The sequence below is a fragment of the Lethenteron reissneri genome, chromosome 2 (assembly GCF_015708825.2).
Source record: "Lethenteron reissneri isolate LAM-NWPU_2019-01 chromosome 2, ASM1570882v1, whole genome shotgun sequence".
NCBI classification, from domain to species: domain Eukaryota; kingdom Metazoa; phylum Chordata; class Hyperoartia; order Petromyzontiformes; family Petromyzontidae; genus Lethenteron; species Lethenteron reissneri.
In genome coordinates this window covers 3,960,348-3,970,803 of record NC_083780.1, presented here as the reverse complement: position 1 = coordinate 3,970,803, position 10,456 = coordinate 3,960,348, and the positions used below count along the sequence as shown (strand labels likewise).

General features: G+C 55.3%; 1 protein-coding gene and 1 long non-coding RNA gene across 2 annotated transcripts in view; one reads left to right on the top strand and one right to left on the bottom strand.

The window, feature by feature from the left end:
• LOC133342033 (uncharacterized) overlaps positions 1-10,456 on the top strand; it is a 153,138-nt gene that overhangs the window by 77,915 nt on the left and 64,767 nt on the right. The gene's annotated exons all lie outside the window — the stretch shown is intronic.
• Positions 5,143-6,430, bottom strand: LOC133343007 (uncharacterized). Its single transcript, XR_009755214.1, has 3 exons — positions 6,411-6,430; positions 5,343-5,478; positions 5,143-5,169 (listed from the first exon to the last, which is right to left on the bottom strand). It is a non-coding gene; the product is annotated as an uncharacterized LOC133343007 (long non-coding RNA).

The following is a 10,456-nucleotide window of genomic DNA, read 5'->3' as shown; positions in this document are numbered from 1 at the left end:
GTCGCAAGGAGGGGGGCGTCACCCTCTTCCGTGTCGTCGCTGGCGACGACGGCAGTGGCCTCCTCCGTGGTCTCCACGGCAACTGGAGGAGGTGGGGGTGGGGGCGGGGTTAGCGGGTGGGGGGTCGGGAGGGATCGGCTAACGGGACGTCGCTAATCACCCTCATGGCCACCACCACCACTACCACTACTACCGCCGCCACCACCACCACTACTACCACCACCACCACCACCACCGGCCACCCACCACCACCCACCACCACTGCCACCATTACCACCACCGCAACCACCACCACCGCCATCACCGCCACTATCGCCACCACCGCCATCACCACTGCCACTATCACCACCACCCCCATCACCACCACCTCCATCACCACCACCTCCATCACCACCACCTCCATCACCACCACCCTCCATCACCACCACCTCCATCACCACCACCGCCATCACCACCACCGCCGTCACCACCACCACCACCACCACCGCCAGTGTTACCTCGAACGAGCGGCAGAGACGAGCGAACTCCCAGCGTCTCCAGCACGGCACCACACCACCATCACCACCGCCGCCATCACCACGGCCATCACCACCATCACCACGGCCATCACCACCATCACCGCTACCATCACCACGACCACCACGGCCTGTGAAAACATCACGATTCTCATTAATAATTGATTATTCGGAGAGAATTGCTCTCAAACTCACCAGGTGAGAATTTCTTGTGAACTCACCGGGTGATAAAACCTCTCTAACTCACAGCAGGTGACTTGAGAATCACTCTCAATCTCGCCTGGTGTGTGATAATCACTCCCTGACTCGCCACCGGGTGAGTTGAACCGACACGATCACAAGCGGCGCGACGTTAAACGCCTGCGCACCACGTGACGTTTTGATTTGTTTGGCCGCGCCGGGTGGTGGAGGGCCTTAGAAGACAATCACGGCCAGATCGGTACATGGCCTAACGCAATAATTAATCATGAACAATGATGTTGGCTGCCAACAACCTTAAAGGTAAAAAAATGGCCATCACCAGCAAGAGGAGGAGGTGGGAGGGGAAGGGGGTGAGGAGGAAGAGGGGGTGGAGGAAGAGGGGGAGGGGCGGTAGCCCCAAGTGACCCCGTGTGTGTCATGTTCCTGCCGGCGTCAGCAGCGTTTGTCCAGCAGTCAGTTCTACGCACACAGGTACAGACGCAGGTACAAAGACACAATCAGATACACACATACGCGGGTACACGACAATAACAACCGCCATTCGCCAACAAAGCCTTGCCTGCCAGAGGAGCTCACTGATGTGACCGTGTCCAGATCTTTCAAGGATTTGTGAGCTCCTCACACATTTCAGCCTGGTTGAACCCAGGATGGATCGTAGGCAGGCCAGCTTGAATGTTTCTAACCAGCGCAGAACCATCCCTCGACCGCACCTGGTCATCCATCAGCCTCCCATTGTATCTAGACCAGACGGAAATTCCTCCGGTACAGCCATGAAAGGCTTCCCGAACTATGTGGTCAACATTTGTTTAAATGATTTAGGAGTCAGAGGACATCCCTGTCACACCCCAAGGTGAACAGGGAATGGCTCTGAAGCCCGGCCACGTAGCTTTACCCTGCCTGGCCACCATCATGAAGGTCCTTAATGATTGTGAGCAGAGAGTCCGGGACTCCAAAGCACGAATAACAACTAAAAGCCCTGGCCTGCTGATGGTATAAATAGGCCTTGACCAGGTCAATAAAGCAGAGATGGAGGTCTGTTGGAATCAACTACACCTCTGCTGTAGCAGATGGACCGAAAATATGGCAACTGTGCAGGACCGCCCTGGTCTGAAACCACATTGGGGCTCCACAAGCCTCTCCTCGGCGTACCTGGCAAGGTAATCTATATATATAGAAGTCAAAATTGTTTGTGGGTTTGTGTGTGGTCACGCGCTTGGCTCTCCAACGGTGGGGTTGACGTAAAAAAAATAGCCAGGCACCACGCCGTAAGCCCCCCGGTCAGCAAGCGCTATTCCTTTTTCACACCCGTCAACTTAAAATTGGTTTACTTGTCGATTTAGTGCGATTTTTGTGCGCTTACATTTTATGTATTTATTTATGACGCCTGCGCGACCGTACCAACTCACGCGCCTTTGGTAGGGGGGGCGGCCCATGCCAAGTCGCACGCCTTCGGTGGTAGTGAGGGGGACATTTTCTTTCGTGTTAAAAATGCTATAAACGCTCATGTAAATTCTTCACTGTGTGATGTCCCCCCCCCACTCCAATGCGCGTAGTTATCACTACTATACAGTCGCTAGATGCTACCACTATAGGCCGTAGATATCACTGCAGAGCGGCCGGGGAGATCGTGACTGCGGGGGGGGGGGGGGGGGGGGTAGCAACCCAGCCCCAGCCTAACAAGGTGCCACCTCGGCCGGCTGTACAATCTAGGCGAGGCCGGAGGCTCTGCACGGGACTAGGCCTCACCACGCCACTCTGTCAGGTGAGTACGTTGTGCTATACAGTCGATAAATACTGATATAGAGGTCAGCATGTACTACTGTAGTGATAGCAGGTACCACCACAGTTGGTATACACTGCTGTAATCATAGCAGGTACCACCACAGTCAGTATGCACTGCTGCTTACATTTTTAAGAGTAGGTTTTGAAATATTTTTAAGACCCCGGCAATGCCGGGTACTTCCTGCTAGTGTTGAATAATCCTTGCCAGGACCTTTCCTGGCACACTGAAGGAGGGAGATGCCCCTGTAATTGTTACAGTCTGTGCGGTCGGTCCCCCTTCTTGAAGGGTGGAAGCCACCAGAGCATCCTTCCAATCCTGCGGAACCTGTCCAGTGGTCCAGACTGTTGTAATGATTGTCGACACACAAATGCCACCCTCCATCAGCAGTTCGCTTGGGAGATCATCTTTGCCCGGCGCTTTTCCTGTTCTCACACTCTGGATCGCGTTCCATACTTCCCCAACTGATGGCACTTCAGCCAGCCACTCACAGGGGGTGACTACTTCTTCCAATATTTAAGGCACAGCAGCTTCAGCGAGGTCATCCCCACCTTGCCCATGATGTTTCTGGCTGAGGGAATTCCCCTCCCCCAAGATCTCACAGAAATGCCTCAGCAAACCTGCAAACCTGTTTCTGGGGTCAGAGATCAGATCACCGGTCCTTTCCCCGAAGGATGGTGATAGGTGTCGGGCTAATGGAATTAAAGAGTGATTTGTAAACGAGGGCTACCGAGACAGATCCATCTCCTCAACAACACCGCAACCACCACTTCTCATTCTCTGACGATGGTATGCTATAGATGGTGGGAGTTGGCCTGCTACTTTTTCTCAGCTAGCTGGAACACTTCCTCCGTCAGGGTCTCTGGGGGAGGTTTGGACCGCGTACCCAAAGCAGCCATTGCAGCTACATGAGCCACAGTACTAAACCTTGCCCATTTCCCCTCAACATCAAGAGGAGGGGGGGGGGGGATGCCACCCGCAACTCGAAGCGATGATGACATTCTCACTTGCAACTTTCATCAGCTGAGACCAGGCCACTGTTGGTAGATCCTGGTGTCAAGAACATGGGCCCGCATTCTGCTGTTCCGTCACTAATAGTCCCGCAGATTTTCTTACTTGGGCCTAGTGTGTATCCAGATTTGTGGATGTGCCAATGCTGGAACAGCGTGTTGGTAATTTCAAGCCCATAGGCTGCACAGAAGTCTAGCAGCCTCCTACCCATGGTTATTTTGCTGATGTGGACCCTGCCCAGGTGCCCGCGTCATGACAAACTCGGGCATTAAAGACACCCAACAGGATGACTCTATCCAAGGGGCCATTTTAGCTAGCACCTGTGACAGGAGGTCATAGAAGGCATCGGACTAATCGGCCTTGCCTGCATCCCTCCACGGATATTCGTCTTCGGTGGGGCACAAATAACCACAACCAGTACTCCTCGCCTCTGGTTGATGGGAAGGCAAGCCCACAGTACCCTGGACTCACAGCCTCTCACACCTCACTTGCCACGCTCCCATGCCCCCTTCATTATTTTGTTCAGAGGAAAGAGCCACCCCTGTTGGTTGGCTAGTTTTCTGCCTCGAGTAGTAGAGGACTGTCAAAACCTCATAGTGACCAGTGATAGAATCAGTCCACCAGACCTCCTGAATACCACAGAGACTCCAGGCGGTACTGGTCCAGCTCGCGACAGAGGAGTGGCAGCCTCCTCCTCACACTGAGTCTTTGCACATTCCATGTGGCCAACTCACAGTGGCTTTTTGCCATTTCTAGACGAACCCAAGGTTCAGTCTCCTGGACTCTCTGCCAGGAGACGCCATAGATGCCGCCCATCCTCCCGGGACCTCGGCACAAGCTTAATTTGCGATTTATATCGTGGTCTCGTGGTAATTTAGTTGAAGGTGTATTGGTCACCTGCCCGTCGCACACGTCCAGAGCCCCCCATTTGTCGCTGTGTTGGCTAGGGAGCACACCATGATGGAAAAAAGCCGATTGGAATCGGCCTTCCCCCCCATGGTATTGCTCACCGCCACGACACTGTTACCGCCCGGCACCATCGAGGAGGTAGGGGGTTGTTTTTGTCGGTACAGAGACAAAGATACACACACAAGTACACACAACAATAGTCACCATTCGCCACAAAGTGGTAGTGATGTCACCACGGCGGTAGACACACACACATGCAAGTACACACCCATGCAGGTATACACTTATGAACACACAGGTACACAAATATGCACAGAGGTTAACACACATGCACAAATGCCTACTTGCTCACCCTCTCACCCCATCACTATTTCCCCGCTCTCTTTAACGTCTCTCGCACTCTCACCATCTCTCTCACTCACACGATCTCTCTCTCTCTCACTCTCACCATCTCTCACTCACACGATCTCTCTCGCACTCTCACCATCTCTCTCTCACTCACACAATCTCTCTCGCACTCTCACCATCTCTCTCTCACTCTCACCATCTCTCTCTCACTCTCACCATCTCTCTCTCGCTCTCACCGTCTCTCTCACTCACACGATCTCTCACTCTCACCATCTCTCTCACTCACACGATCTCTCTCTCGCTCTCACCGTCTCTCTCCGCTGTCTTAGCGCGTCTCGCCGTTGTCTCAGAGTCGTCCCTGGGGTTGAGGTAGTTACGGGGGGTCACTCCCTCCCTGAAGTCCACCTGCAGTGAGGAATGCCATCACCACCGGTCAATACGATCACCACCATCAATCATTCCCGTGAATCATTTCACATTCCCATCACTCTGCCCCCTCCCTGTGTCCCCCACCCCCGGTGCCCCCCAAGCCCCCGGACCACCCCCCCGCCACCGTGCCCCCCCCGTGCCCCCCTTACCTGCACGCGGATGTTGTCAGGGGGCCTGCCCCCCCCCCACTGGAGGTAGGAGAGCAGCGCGGCCACGAGCAGGAACGAGAAGTTACTCACAACTCCGACAAGTGCGCACGTCACGGGGAAGTAATACATCAGGTACCTACGGCAAGACACGCGGCGGACCCACACACAATCACACACAATCACAACACACAAGCACACACAATCACACACAAGCACACACAAGCACACACAAGCACACACAAGCACACACAAGCACACACAAGCACACACAAGCACACACAAGCACGAGTCGTCAACCAGACAAGTTGAACCAGAGGGACAGGGCCAACATCAACATGAGTGCACAAGTTGGCGCCATCACCGCTCATCATGGTGGTGGTGGTGGCGATGGTGGTAATAGGTGGTGATGGTGGTGGTGATGGTGGTGTTGATGGTGGTGGTGATGGTGGTGTTGATGGTGGTGGTGATGGTGGTGTTGATGGTGATGTTGATGGTGGTGTTGATTGATGATCGTGATGGTGGTGGTGTTGATGGTGGTGGTGTTGATGGTCGTGGTGGTGGTGATGGTGGTGATGGTGGTGGTGGTGGTGATGGTGGTGGTGATTGTGGTGTTGATGGTGGTGTTGATGGTGGTGCTGATGGTGGTGTGATGGTGGTGTTGATGGTGGTGTTGATTGATGGTCGTGATGGTGGTGGTGTTGATTGATGGTCGTGGTGTTGATGGTCGTGGTGGTCGTGGTGGTGGTGGTGTTGATGGTGGTGGTGGTGTTGATGGTGGTGGTGGTGTGATGGTGATGGTGTTGGTGGTGGTGTTGATGATGTTGATGGTGATGATGGTGGTGATGGTGGCATGTTGATAGTGGTGCTGTTGATAGTGGTGCTGATCGTGGTGATGGTGGCGTCACCTGAGCCCCGTGAATCGTGCGTGGATGATGGTGGTGATGATGGTGTTGATGGTAGTGGTGGTGGGGATGATGGTGATGATGATGGTGGTGATGGTGGTGATGATGGTGGTGATGGTGGTGATGGTGGTGGTGATGGTGGTGATGGTAGTGGTGGTGGCGTCACCTGAGCCCTGTGAATCGTGCGTGGATGATGGTGATGATGGTGATGGTGGCATGTTGATAGTGGTGGTGATGATGGTAGTGGTGGTGGTGATGGTGGCGTCACCTGAGCCCTGTGAATCGTGCGTGGATGCGCACGATTGCCGAGTAGATCTCCACTCTGCGCGCGCGAATCTCAACCAGAGCCCCCCACGTGGGGCGGTACTACACACACAAAGACAAAGATCCCCCATGTAGCACACACAGGCAGTTGGGGAAAGTGCTGTTAGCGAGTAGCACCTATGAAGGCTGGCACGGCACACCTATGAAAGGGTGGTTGTGTGTGGGTGTATTGTGGCTGTGGGTGGCTGTGCGTGGTGGTTGTTTGTGATTGTGTGTAGTGGTTGCGTGTGATTGTGTGTAGTGGTTGTGTTCGATTGTGTGTGGGTGTATTGTGGCTGTGGGTGGCTGTGCGTGGTGGTTGCGTGTGATTGTGTGTAGTGGTTGTGTTCGATTGTGTGTGGGTGTATTGTGGCTGCGTGTGGCTGCGTGTGGTGGTTGTGGTTGCTCACCGCGTTTTCTCGGTAGTCCGAGTAGAAGTTTACGTCAAGCGTCTGCTTCTGCTCGGTCCAACCGCCGAGCAGCAGCGGTGCGTTCACCACAGTCTCCATCAACCGCAACAACCACGAGCGGTATCGCAACATCACCTGCACCACCGCAAACACCACGGACGGTACCGCTACATCACCTGCACCAGTACCACGGGTGGCATCGCTGCATCACGTGCACAACCACCACCATGACCACAACATCCGTAATGTATGTGTATGCCAATACTGTGGGGAGAGGTAGTGCAGCGGTTAGCACTTTGCACTACAAACGCAATGACTCGAGTTAGATTCTCGCTCACGGCCAGACGATTATCTGAACCGGTAATAGGCCTCCCCGAGGTCGACTTCGCCTCAAATGGTGCTATGTGTACGTCGCCACTAGGTAGACAAAGGCGGCCGGGCGTGGTGCTGGCCACACATGCCCTCGTGTGCCGTACCGGCTTTCATAGGTGCTCGCAAAAAGCACTTGCCCCAACAGTCTATTAAGGCTATACGGTGGATTTTTGGCTTTGTTTTGCATGCCTCTACCGACAGTAAATACTGTCACGTGTAGTGAAGTGTATGGTAAGTCCTCGCTTAACAAGTGGCGTTCACACTGCAACGCGGTTCTTCCATCAGAGAGCGCTTTTCGTGCACTGCGTAATGCGCGCCATTGTAAGGCAGAATGCTCACTGCTATAACGTGGAGTGTACCCCGTCATAATGCGGGGCACGCCCGTCATAACGCGGGTTTCGGAACAGCCGATGAAGAACTACTTTCTGCAGCTGCGCGGCCGAGCGGAGCGGTGATACTGCTAATCCTGCATAATGACTTTAAACCCCTCGCCAAACCTCCTACGCATTTCACAAGTAGTGCTAATCGCATATCTGCATTTCCCATAAATATGCTAAATTCCTCTTGATATGAAAATTATTATGTCAAGACGCTCTTCGACCCTCCATCCCAGCATAAATAGTCGCTCCAAGCCTGGGGCGTGCCATTCAGACTCTGCCTTCTCGACAGACCTGTTCTACACCTGAGGACGGCTGCTTGCGTTGTGGCCGAAACGTCGTGAGAATTATTTTATTATGTTGTATTTTTATTATTTTATTATTTTCCTTCTACGTGACTTTACCGAAAGAACCAAGAAGATGATCTCACTGTGTATGCGTAGTTCATCGCATCCGGTCAAACTTTCTCGTTACAATATTCATGGGGGGGAAATGTTTTTTCTCAACGCGTTTTTCTCTCAACGCGGCACTTTTCAGGAACGCATCTACCGTGTTAAAGGAGGACTTGCTGTATTGCAGCAGGTGCTGTCAATGTGCGAGTACCGCGCGCTCTGCTGTTTGCAGACTCTCGCCTCCGCGCCCGTACGTCTCCATGACGACCATGAACATCCCCAGCCGCTGATTGGTCGGAGACTCGGGGAGGACCAACTCCAGGGAGATGTGGTACGGGGTCCCGAACATCATCGCCTACATCATCACCACCACCAACATCATCAGCATCTACAGCATCACCGTCAACATCATAACCATCGACATCATGGTCAACATCATCATCAACATCACCACCAACTCCAGGGAGATGTGGTACGGGGTCCCGAACATCATCGCCTACATCATCACCACCACCAACATCATCAGCATCTACAGCATCACCGTCAACATCATAACCATCGACATCATGGTCAACATCATCATCAACATCACCACCAACTCCAGGGAGATGTGGTACGGGGTCCCGAACATCATCGCCTACATCATCATCACCACAACCATCACCATTACCGTAAACATCATTACCATCGACATCATAGTCAACATCATCACCAACAACTCCAGGGAGATGTGGTAGGGGGTCCCGAACATCATCGCCTACATCATCATCACCATCAACATCATTACCATCTACATCATTATCACCACCACCATCAACATCATCAGCATCTACAGCATCAACATCATCAGCATCTACATCATAGTCAACATCATCATCAACATCACCACCAACTTCAGAGATGTGTGATACGGGGTCCCGAAAATCGTCATCATCAACTGGTCCCGGTCCTCCTCAGAATTGGGGAGACAAAGGCGGCCGGGCGTGTTTCTCACCACACCACCCCCTCGTAGGTGTCGTGTCGGCCTCTATTAGTGCTCGCTAACAGCACTTGCCCCGACAGTCTGTGCAGGCTACACGGGGGGTCTTTGTCTCTGTGTGCGAGTGACCTGGTCACGCCCGTGGTGGTGGTGAGCGAGACGTTAGCCACGGGGAATGAGCACAGCTCCTCCCCGAGACGGGGGCAGTCGGACCTGGGGCAACACACAGGGGGGTGACACAACAACAACACACAGGGGGGTGACACAACAACAACAACAGCGACAGCAGCTCGTGCCTGGCTAGGTGCACTGCGAGGTTGCCGTCGCGTTACGTGGGAGGCTCGCTGCTGGCAGGTCGCGGGACAGGTCAACACACACACACAATGCATCTGCACCCTCCCCACCACCACCACCGGTAGTGTCTCCTCGGTCCCGTGTCCCCCTTGTTACCCCTGTGTGCTCCGCCCCCCACGACTCCCTCGTTTCTCCTGCGCCTTGGCCGTGTCCCCCGGTGTCTCCTCGCCGCGTCTCCCCCCTCGTGTTCCCTGCAAGCCCCCTCAGGTCTCCGTGTCCCCTGCGTCTCCCCCGCTCACGTCCCGCACATGGCCGCGTTGTCTCCACGTCCCTCTTGCCTCTCTCGCGTACAGCACATTCCGCCTGCGTCTCCACTCCCCTTGGGGCGCGTCTGCTCTAAACTCTAATCCCGTCTCGGTCCCCTCGTGTCTCCCCCTCAGTCCCCTTCCACCCGTGCGTCTCCACGTCTCCCCCCCCCCTCGCATGCGTCTCCCTCCATTCGGACCTCTCCTTCACGAGCCCAGGCGGCCAGGGCCCCGCTACCTGAAGTGGTAGTGCGCGGGCGCCTCGAAGCTCACGGCCGGCATGTACGAGTAGTAGAAGGAGCCGTAGAGGAAGAGCGACACCCAGAGCAGTAGCAGCAGCACGGAGCCGGCGAGCGCGGCGCGCAGCAGCGAGCGCCGCGCCCGAACCAACCCCAGCACCAGCGCCTCGTGGCCCCACGCCGCCAGCAGCAGCAGCGGCCGCGCCGACAACGACGGCGCCGCCGGGGGACCACCACCCGCGCCGCCTCCCCGGCCCCGCGGCGGCGGCGGCAGAGGCGGCGCGGTGGGGACCCGGGGACCCCGCATCACCGCGCCGCCCGGAGCTCTCGGCCGCGTTCTCGCGCGCCGGCGGCGAACCCTGGCAAACGCCGGCACGGCTCGAGGCAGCGCTAGGCCGCAGCTGCCGCGAATGCTGTGGATGGTGAAGACGGGGGGGGTGGGCCGGTAGGAGGGAGAGAGACGGGGGGTTGTGGGTCACTTAGGGTCAGATCGGGGTGGCCGTAGAGGTCAGAGTCACGCGGGAGGTCACCCCGCCGCTGC